Source organism: Camelina sativa, chromosome 14, assembly GCF_030686135.1.
Source record: "Camelina sativa cultivar CO46 ecotype springtype chromosome 14, ASM3068613v1".
Taxonomy (NCBI): Eukaryota; Viridiplantae; Streptophyta; class Magnoliopsida; order Brassicales; family Brassicaceae; genus Camelina; species Camelina sativa.
Window position 1 is genome coordinate 19,305,371 of NC_141893.1, and position 10,582 is coordinate 19,315,952.

A 10,582-nucleotide genomic window follows, 5' to 3' on the forward strand; every position below is an offset into this window, starting at 1 on the left:
AACAATTCCCAAATGGCAACGGCGCCAAATTGATACTAAGATTTTTGTGTGTCTCCTAGTAGGTTCAATTAACCTTATGCAGTTGTAGTACTTAAGGTGTCAATCCAAATGGGATGTTGCTACCACTCAAGATGCAATCAAGAAATCACAAGTTAAGCCAATTCAAAAAGAGTGTTTTTATGTCTAACAATCCTAGAGTGATCAGAATGCAAAACGGAAATCAGTCACAGAACTAGAAACGAAAATGTATGACAAGAAGCGAACAAGAATAAGTGGAACCGAAAACGATTCTAAGCATGAACAAATGAAACAGTCTCAGGAATGTAATATCAATCAAAAAGATAAAAGTCCTAAGGATGGGAGTAATTGATGTCGGTGGAGTCTCCTAGTCTACAGAGTGTTTAACATACGACAAGCAAACTATCCATAAACAATGAACATCACAACTTGGCTAATCCAATCTCTTGGCAAAAGCTACTCAGACTCAACCACTTCCATACCTAGCTCTCTCTAGAGAAACATGATCAAGCATGTCATGAAAAAAAAGTTCATTCACGTCAACAAACATCCTAGACAACTAATCTCTTAGACTAGGAACGTAAGTCTCTAGCACTAGTTGGTCAGACATTTCATCAAACACCTTTTGGGTGTGGAAATGTCTAGAACCTAGTTCCAATTGATCAGAGAGAAACTAGTAATTCTAACACTAGTCCAGAAGGGAATCATACAAATCAAGCTTAAACACTCTACATCCTAAGATCCTCCACCTAATCTATCCCATCCCCAAGAACTCTAGCACTACTCAGATCCGGAAATCATCACCAAAGACATAAATCCAGAAAATATTGAACAAAGCATAATAATATAGACAAGAATGAGATGAACAACTTTGCAGAAGAAATCAAATGCAAAAACTAAACGGATTAAAAGATATCTGGATACAAAGTCTCAAACGTTTTAGGTGGCTAGGTCGAACCTTAAGAACAAAACGAGAATAAAAGATAAGATGTCTCCACAAAGACTTAACAAAACGTATTTATAGTAAAAACGTGTGAATCCCTAAAACTTAAAACGACAAGATAGAGCGTCGGTTCGGGAGTCTCCTGAAGCGTGTCAGACGGAGCGTCTTCCTGGCATGCGTGATTTTGTCTGTGTGCGTCCAGTGGCTCGATTGGTGTGAGTAGGAGTGGGTCGAGCCGTGCGAGTGAAAATGGCTCGAGCATGGTCGGTGAATGTGGCTCGAGCGTGGTCGGTGAAAGTGGCTCGAGCTGGGTGTATACGCATCTACTAAAACGATTATAACTCTTGAACCACATCTCCGATTGGCTTAAAATAATCGGCATTAGAAAGATGACTCAATTCTCTACAACTTTGATGAAGACGTCAAAAGCTGAATCCCTAGACCGGTGGCTCCAGTGATGGCTCGATTGAGTAGGTTGAGAGTGGCTCGATTGCGTAGGTTGAGAGTGGCTCGATTGTGGAGGTTGAAAGTGGCTCGATTGTGGAGGTTGAGAGTTGCTTGATTGTGTGCGTCTCCGACGTCTCCTAAACACCTGAAATACTTCGAAATGCACAATGCATGCAAGGATGATGCAAAAACTTCCTAAACATGCAAAGTGTATAAAAGAGGTTCTAAAATGATGCAAAATTACTAGTTATCCTAGCTAAATGTATGACAAATGCATGCTAAGGAGATGCAAAATATAGACATATCACTCCTTCAGGACTTCTCCATGCTCCATTGGGTCCTAAATCACCTGTTTATGCAAGAAACAGTGCAATGCAATGCAAATCTACTCTAATGCATAAACAGCCCTAAAACTACTCAATGATGACCTAACAAGCTAGTAAATCATGCAAAATGTGTAAATAAACTAAGGTAAAACAAGGTAAAATATATGAACATCAACACCCCCAAACTTAGTCTTTGTTTGCCCTCAAACAAACAATCAAGACATGAGTAGGGAAGTGAGGTTTGAAAGTGGGATCTCAGAACCTTAAACATGCTAATAGACTAGCTAGAATCAATGTCACTAGTACTAGGATGCAAGGTGAATGAGGTGTACTTAAAGATTTTAGACAAGCCTTTCACAACCTTAACTGATTCAAACCTTAGACTTCCACATGCATTCAGATCAACCATTTCCTTTAACATTCAGTAAACAAGAACATGAATCTACTTATGCAATGCTTGAACTCATTTGGCTTGGTAATAAGGGTTTAGAGACAAAAATGGTCTCTCTTTTGAGTGGGGCTTATCAAACATAAGGGTTCTCTCACAAAAAGTGGATTGAGCTTTAGAAGAATGCTAAAGGTAAGATCACTTAGACACATACAAGAACAGAACCTTGTCTACCCAAAGGTACCCAAAGTGTTTGTTTCTATCATTCTAATCCCATAATGTCCTAGTTCTACCCTTTAACTTCATTTTTTTTCTTTTGCCCTTTTTCTCTTTTGTTTTTCAGTCCTAGGAGGGGTTTCTTACTTGAATTCTCTAGTGGAATGGGGTTTTCTTTCTTAAATGCAAAGGTTCTTTTTCTTACTTGTTTCCCAAGTCATAAAGCTTTTTACTAGACTCTTCTTTTCTTTCTTTCTTTTCTTTGACTATAACCTTACTTAGAAATTTTAATACTCCCATTCTTTTACTTAGTGTTTGAATTTTCTTTAAAACATTTCCCTCCTAAGGGCTTTACCCTTTTCTTTCTCTTTTCACTCTTTTTCTTTTCTTTTTGAACACACCAAGTCCCAAACCAGAATTTAAACCACCTAGTCCTATCTAGTTTGAAAAATGTAACACTTTCAACCAAGCTCAATCCTAAAATAGGCCTCACACACACAAGATATAACAAGGCTTGAAAGAAAGGTTGGTTAAGGGTAGGGGAAACTGATTCAATAATGATATCAGCTACTTGTATCAACAAGAGTGGTAAAAATGAGAAAGATGATCCAAATATTTATAAAGTATCCATGAATTTAAGCAATGCACAAACTGATATTTAAAAGTCAATATTAGGTTCTTAAAAATAGGAAATGGTTTCAAATCACAACATGTTTCAGTTTAGACAGAATGCAATATAGGAATTCTAGACTTGGTTCAATCTTATGTTTCTAACCACTCAACTAGCATCAAAGTACTATTAACTTGGGCATTGATCCTAGTTTAGTGAATTTACACAAGTTAACAAGGCTAAACTCATCATAGATCTCTAATGCAAATTATGAAACAATCCTATATGAAAAATGCTAAACAAGATCATAATATGCAATGTAAACTACATGAACACTCTATTTCTCTTCTTTTTTTTAAGATTTTTGTGAAAAAATTTCAATTTTTTTGGTCTTTTCTATGCCGTAAATGAAATGCAACTACTAACATGATAATGATAAAAATTTGAACTAAGAAAATAGAAAACAATGTCAAATGTCATCTCAAACCCTCCCCCAAACATAAATTACACAGTCCTTTGTGTATGAAAATTTTGAAAGAGGATTCAAGACTTAAAATAAAACAAAACAAGAAATGCAATGGTATTTATAATGAAATGGTGATTGTGGTACCTCATGGGTTGTGGAAGAAGTTGTCTACAGCATCACTCATGCTGTCATAGGTGTAGTTGGGGTCTTGATTCTGACTTGGAGATGGAGAAACAGGGTACTCGACTATGGACATCGATTGGGACTCGATCGAGTGCTCGGTCGAGTGCGCAGTCGAGGTGGTTGGTCGAGTTGTTGGTTGTGGGAAGAATGGTTTACCTTGCTGCCCATAGTATTGTTGCAGGAGGGCTGGGTCCATGAAGTATTGAGGTGGAAAGGGTGGGTAAGTATGATCATAAGAATAGGGTGGATAGCCTGTTGGAGTTGGAAAACCATAGGGAGGTCTGGGCAGGTACTCGGACGGGTGCATTGGAGGTGCTCAGTCGAGTGGGTGCTCGAGTGAACCGGTCAAGTGCCTCGGAAATTGTTGACCTCTCTCCCTCTGAATTGGCTCATGCAGCGAGGCTCTTGCTGGTATCACCGGGTTTTCAGCTCTAGACAATGCTCTAGTTGAGCTACTCCTCCTCAATGGTCTAGATGGTGTTTGTGATGAGTTTTCACTCTTCAACTCAGCAATTTCCTTCTTTAAATCCTTTATGGTCTTAGTCATCTTTCCAAACTTCTTCTTCAGCTTCTCAACTGTCTTACCATGCCATTTGTTCCACTTTTGTAAACGTGTCACCCTCTTGCTAGTCTCTTTAACTCCTCTACTATCCCTTCGACTTGGGTCATAATCGTCAAAATAAAACTGTTCTTCCCCATCAGCCATCTCCACATCTCTAGCTTGGTCTTCTCTCATTTAGGCTGTACCATCAAATAAAAACTCAGCAGCTGGCCAAAAGTCAATGTTTATCCCTTCTCTTATGGTGGTGAGTGCATGATTAGGTAGAACAAGCTGAGTCTTCCCCACTGTTGGATGCTCAAAGTTGAAAAGGTGCTTCCATGGTGCAACTCCTTTGCTAGAATGAGAGTGGAAGTGAGATATTGGGTGTCTATCCATCTTGGTTTGGCCTCTCTCCTTGAAGTGGTACGTTGGCAGCTACTAGGATTGGAGTGATGATGCCTCCAATGGTTAGAACTCCAGTTGAGTTTCTCTTGTGTAGCTTGCTCACCCAACTTCTATAATAGATGAAATGGTCAATGATGACCATAGCCAAATCTGTTTCAACACTACTCCCAAGGATAATGGACCCATCTCTTGCTTGTGTGATGATCCCATAGAGTGCTACATCAATCATTTTAAGCTCTCCCTCATTCAAGTTTCCAGTTTCCTTCCTAGCAAAGAATGTGTTTGCTAAGGCCTTATGGAAATACCTTAGGATTAGACTCCTTATCTTTGAAATCTTGGTCTTGGAAGAAGAATAAAGCTTGTTGTCTCCAATTGTTTCCCAGACAGCAAAGAGTTTTTCCTTTGGTATGATCATGTCCTCTTCACTTCCAACTTCAAACCCATAGAGTGTGGCTAGCTACTTGAGTGACAGCTCATACTTCTTGCCCTTGATGGTGAAGTCAATGTAACCAGCTCCCATGTCTTGGTCCATACTTATGAAGAGATGCAGCTTGATAGTTGATAGAAATTCACAGCTCTCTTCCCTATACCCCTCCATGCACAATCCCATGAATTTGCTTAGATTGCATTTCTCAAGAAGAAACTCAACATCTTCAGCAATACCCAGCTTCTCCATGGTCTCCCTATGTGGGTATCTTGTTCCTTGGAAGCTCATCTTCATGAAAGTTTCATAGAGTTGGCTTGGGGTTTGGGAACAAGATTCTTCTTCCACTTCTTCTTCTTTTTCACTTTTATTCTCTTCTTGTTGGGGTTCAGCTGGCCTCTTCCCTTTTGCTTTGTCTCTTCTTATGTGCTCTTCAAGAGTAAACTTCATCTCCTCATCACTCTCTGTTCGCTCTGGATCCTCCTCAGCAGGTTGGTTTTTCTTCTTCGACACGCCACTCGACCCCCTACTTGAGCCAGCACTCGGTCGTTTGCCTCATCGAGTATGTGGTTTAGTGCGTTCACCAGTTTCACTTTTTGTGACTAGCGATGCATCACTATGATCCATGAATCGATCAGCAGCCTTCTTGCCTTCAGCTTCACGAATAGCAGCTTGTTGTGATGTTTCTCTAGACCTTGAAGACATTTTGAAAGAAAACTGAAAGAAATCGACTCAAAGCTCAAAGTTAATAGGTTAGTAACCCAAAAACCAAAAGAACTAAGCTTGAGTAAGAAGATAAAACTTGAGAGAGATTTCTTAGCTAGATTTTTAGTGTTTTTAGCAAATGATAGAGTGTGAGAGACTTAGAATCGAGTTTGTCTCTATATAAATAGGCTAAGGGGACAAGGAGACAAGGGTGGAGCGTCCATACCATTCAAATTTGAATTGGGAATCTTTGACTCACTTTTGATGTCACTCAACCCCACCAATCGACACCACATGGTCAAGTGCTTGACCAAAATTCAAAATTCGAATTCGTTTTTCCCTCCACTCGATCGAGCAAGATAAATTTGAATCGATGGGCTTGGGCTCCCATTCCACTCGATCGAGTACCTCTCGTGGGCTGGTCGAGTGGCCCCAAAAACTCATTTCTACAAGTTCAATTCTTCTCAAACCCATCTATACTCTCCTTAAAAAGGCTTGTCCACCACAAACATAAAAGAAAAAGATCAAAACTACAAGGAAAATTTAACTTATGTACAATGATACCTTAGGGATTTCCACCCTAGTGAGCTTGTTTAAAGTCACTAAGTTTGACTTTTTATGCTTTTTCAGGCTTGGTTTGGAGACTAAGGAGGTGATGAGATCCTCCCTGGTGTAACTTGATCACTGTGAAGCTGATTCTTGATCACTTCACCCTTTAAACTTGAACCATGTTTTTTCTTAAGCTTGAACCTTGGTTTTGCCTTCTTCAAAGAGCAAGGCAGATCAAATGGACCTGGGTCTTCAAGTTTTGTTGGAATAACAGCTTTCCCAATCTCCTCCAGATCCCTCTTGTCCTGATTCTCAGCTTTCTTCTTGGACATTTCAAGCAGCATGCCTTTGTAGAGAGGATCACTTCCTGATTCTCAGCTTCCTTCCAGAGCAGGTCCTCTCTCTTCTTCTTTGTATTCAATGATAACCTCTTGTTTCAAAGCCATCACTTCCTTTTTTTTCAATTATTTCCCTGAGTTCCTTCAGCTTCTGTTCCTTGAAACGCCCTGGGAATGGCAGAGAAGGCTTGTAAGCAGGAGGAATGTATTTAACAGTTTTAACAGCTTCTACGGCAACAACTCGATCACGTACTCGATCGTGTGAGTGGTCGAGTACACGGTCGAGTGGTTTTTCGACTTCAATCTGCTGAGTAAAACCTTCACTCTGAGCTTCATCTTGTGACAAATCCTCCCCAGCTTGAACCTCACTGTCCTCAGTGACAGCTTGCTCATAGAAGTGGATAACTTTAGCTGTGAACTCCCTTGGATTTTGAATAGCCTTACCAGGAAGTTGGTCTGGCTTAGGAGTTGATGTAGAAGTAATTTTGCTTTCCATGAACTTTAATTTAGAATTCAGACTCTCAAACTTAATATTCAGATCATTGTAAGAAGAATCCAGCCTCTGGTTTATTTAAGCAAACTTTTTTGCTGTCTCAAGCTGCCCATTTGCTTGTCCAAGTAGCAACTGCTGCATCATAGCTCTTAAATCTGTGGTTCTTGGCTTTGGTTGGTCTGAAACCCTAGTGAGGGACACATTGGAGCCTAGAAACCTTGGTGTTGCTGCTTAGGGACATAATTTTTATGTTGTTGGGCCTGTTGAGGTGGATAGACCTGGTCTTGTGGGTTTCCCACATTTGTACTCCTGTAGGATAGATTGTTGTGCTTGAACTGGTTATGAGGCTTGAAACCACCTTGGATCTATACATAACACAGCTCAGCCATTTCATTCTCCCCATCTTGAATTGTTGTGTCTTCTTCAGCAAGGAAGTGAATGTTTTTCTGCTGACTTAGTAGAATCTTGTCTAACTTCTCATTCACAATCTTCAGGTGCTTCTTGTATTTCTCATCTGGGGCAGAATCCACAAATCTTACAGTTCTATCATAATCTTCATTGTAATTCCCATCAGACTGGGCCAAGTTTTCAACCAGTTCCCATCCTTCATCCACATGTTTGTTGAGGAAGTTCCCATTTGATGCAGTGTCCAGCAACATTCTGATCTTTGGTAGAACTCCTCTGTAGAATGTGCTAAGGAGTGACTCAGTACTAAACCCATGATGTGGACATTGAGTTTGATATCCTTTGAACCTTTCCCATGCTTCACAGAATGTTTCACTGTTCTTCTGTGCAAAACCTGAGATTTCATTCCTCAGTCTAGCAGTCCTTGCATTAGAGAAGAACTTGGCTAAGAAGGCCTTTTTGCAGCCATCCCAGGTTGTGATAGCTCCTGTTGGTAAAGTCTTCTCCCACAAGTGAGCCTTGTCTCCTAGTGAAAATGGGAACAGTCTGAGTTTGAAGCTGTCTTCACTTACACCATTGATCCTGGTGAGGCCACAGAGCCTATCAAATTCATCAAGGTGGTCTAGAGGATCTTCCATTGGCAGACCATTGGTGTGATGCTAAGAAGCTTAGGATCTGTTCTTACCCTATCAGATATAAGAACAGCTTAGAGCACACCCAACCCAGAAGAGATATTTAAACAATCAATCTTGACTAGTCTAAGCAACCATATCTCTTATCCATCCTTATCCATCCCTAAGTTCCTTACACACTACTCAAGATCACTAAATATGATGAACAAAATCATAAACCCAAAAATCAATGAAACTTGCATGATTAGAAAGATAAGATAGAGATCTACAATATTGAACAAAGAAACAAACTCAGATTCTCAATACCCAGAAAGTTACAGAAGCAAAAAAGTACGAAAATCTTAGAGAAAAGGCTTAAAAGTGGCTGATGATGTAAAGAAAAAGCTAAAATTCCTAAAAAGGTAAAAAGTAGGTTTTTGTGATATTTTTCTCTCTAAAGTGGCTTGTCAGCGGCATAGAGTAAAAGGGGTTTATATAGGAAGGTAGGGAAGCCCTAAAATGGCTACAAGACAAAATAAGAAGGTGGCTCGGTCAACTCGACCATGTGCTCGGTCAAGTGCACGGTCGAGTCCCTCTCCTCACACGGTCGAGTGTCTGGTCGAGTGTGGTGGTCGAGTGAACTTCCGGACCTTGGTTCTCTTATGCTCTAGCTCCTTTGTCTGCTTCTCTTGAATGCCCCACTCTCCTTCAGCACTTCTCCATGCTCCATTGGGTCCTAAATCACCTGTTTATGCAAGAAACAGTGCAATGCAATGCAAATCTACTCTAATGCATAAACAGCCCTAAAACTACTCAATGATGACCTAACAAGCTAGTAAATCATGCAAAATGTGTAAATAAACTAAGGTAAAACAATGTAAAATATATGAACATCATAAGGAGTGACTCATTACTAAACCCATGGTGTGGACACTGAGTTTGATAGCCCTTGAACCACTCCCAAGCTTCACAGAATGTCTCATTGTTGTTCTGCGCAAAGCCTGAGATCTCATTCCTCAATCTAGTTGTTCTTGCATTAGAGAAGAATTTGACTAAGAAGGCCTTTTTGCATCCATCCCATGTGGTTATGGCTTATGTTGGTAATGTCTTCTCCCGTAAGTGAGTCTTGTCTCCTAGTGAAAATGGGAACAATCTGAGTTTGAAGTTGTCCTTACTCACACCATTGATCTTGGTGAGGCCACAAAGCCTATCAAATTCATCAAGGTGATCTAAAGGATCCTCCATTAGCAGACTGATGCGTGGTTTATTTCGCTCCAAAATCTTTTACCTTTTTGACCACACAACGGCTGAAAGTGCACAGCTAATTAGTAGTAGTATTTAAGGATTGATCCCACAGAGAGAGAGTTGTTGTTCAGAGAATCCGTCGGAAGTAAGTAAGGCTAGGACTCAATAAAAATGGGGGTTTAGGTTGTCATTGTCGTAGTAAGCAATAAACATAAATAAAAAGCAAATAAAATAAATAAAACAAGCGTTGGGCATCAAGGGAAATCGCAGGGGTTCAATGATCTATCTATCTAGGAAAATTTAGGATAGGTTTGTTTATCTAAAACTCGGACTACGAAACACGAATGAACCGTTAACTTATAGTTCACAAGCTAACCGTCTAAGATCACTATACTCCGAGACTCAACTGTTGCAGGCAACGATGCATAGATCAACGCATAGATCAAAGCATTTTAAGCAGGTTCGATTCTAATCCATGAAATTCCATAGGTAAGGGGTATGTGCTTCCTATGAATCCTCACACATCTAAGCTAGGTCAAGCACACATGCAAGCTTGTGGCAAAGCACACACACTTTAGATCATAGTTAGTTCATGAGGCTAACTTAAAGCATTAAGCAAAGATTTAGAATTAAAGCATAGAATAAACTAGAATATAAATCTAACAAACTCTAAAAATTGCCACCTAAACTAAGATCATCTCCCCCTTTGATTATCCCTTTAAACCCAACTAGAAAACTACTCTAGCATGTTTAAGGGAATAATCAAAGCAAGGTTTAATAAACTCATAAACATAAAAGACTAAATAGAGAAAAAGGGTTTAGATATTACTTCAATGATTGTCAAACAAAGTTGTAGGATCTTCTCTTTAGAAACAAAGAACAAAGCAAATAGAATAGAAAAAGTTGGTGAATCTCAAAGCTTCAAAGAGAGGGACGTGAGAGAGCTTCTGGTCGCCGGCTGCTCCTCTGGTCGTGTCTCTTGGCTGCTCCAATGAATGCACACTCTAAACCCTAGGGCTTAGAAGAGTATTTATAGGGTTTTGTCTAGGTTTAGGGTTTTGTAAGGGTAGAAACGACTTTTCTTGTTAAGTATAGGACAAGGGGCGGCGTAGGAATTTTCTAGAACGTGGTGAAGACTTCGACTGGGCCGCCGTGATGGTCGCTGGTCAGGCCTTCAATAAAAGTCCATTGGCTGAAAGGTTCTCCTTACGTCGGCTTGTAACACGTCTCGGTAAATCGGGCATAACTTCTTGATGAGTGAATGGATTG

General features: G+C 40.0%; 2 non-coding genes across 2 annotated transcripts; both read left to right on the forward strand.

Moving 5' to 3' along the window:
- Positions 1-7,766: 7,766 nt before the first annotated feature.
- Positions 7,767-7,873, forward strand: LOC147928434 (small nucleolar RNA R71). Its single transcript, XR_015581252.1, has one exon. It is a non-coding gene; the product is annotated as a small nucleolar RNA R71 (small nucleolar RNA).
- A 1,111-nt stretch (positions 7,874-8,984) lies between these two features.
- LOC147928435 (small nucleolar RNA R71) lies at positions 8,985-9,091 on the forward strand. Its single transcript, XR_015581111.1, has one exon. It is a non-coding gene; the product is annotated as a small nucleolar RNA R71 (small nucleolar RNA).
- The last annotated feature ends 1,491 nt before the right edge of the window (positions 9,092-10,582 follow it).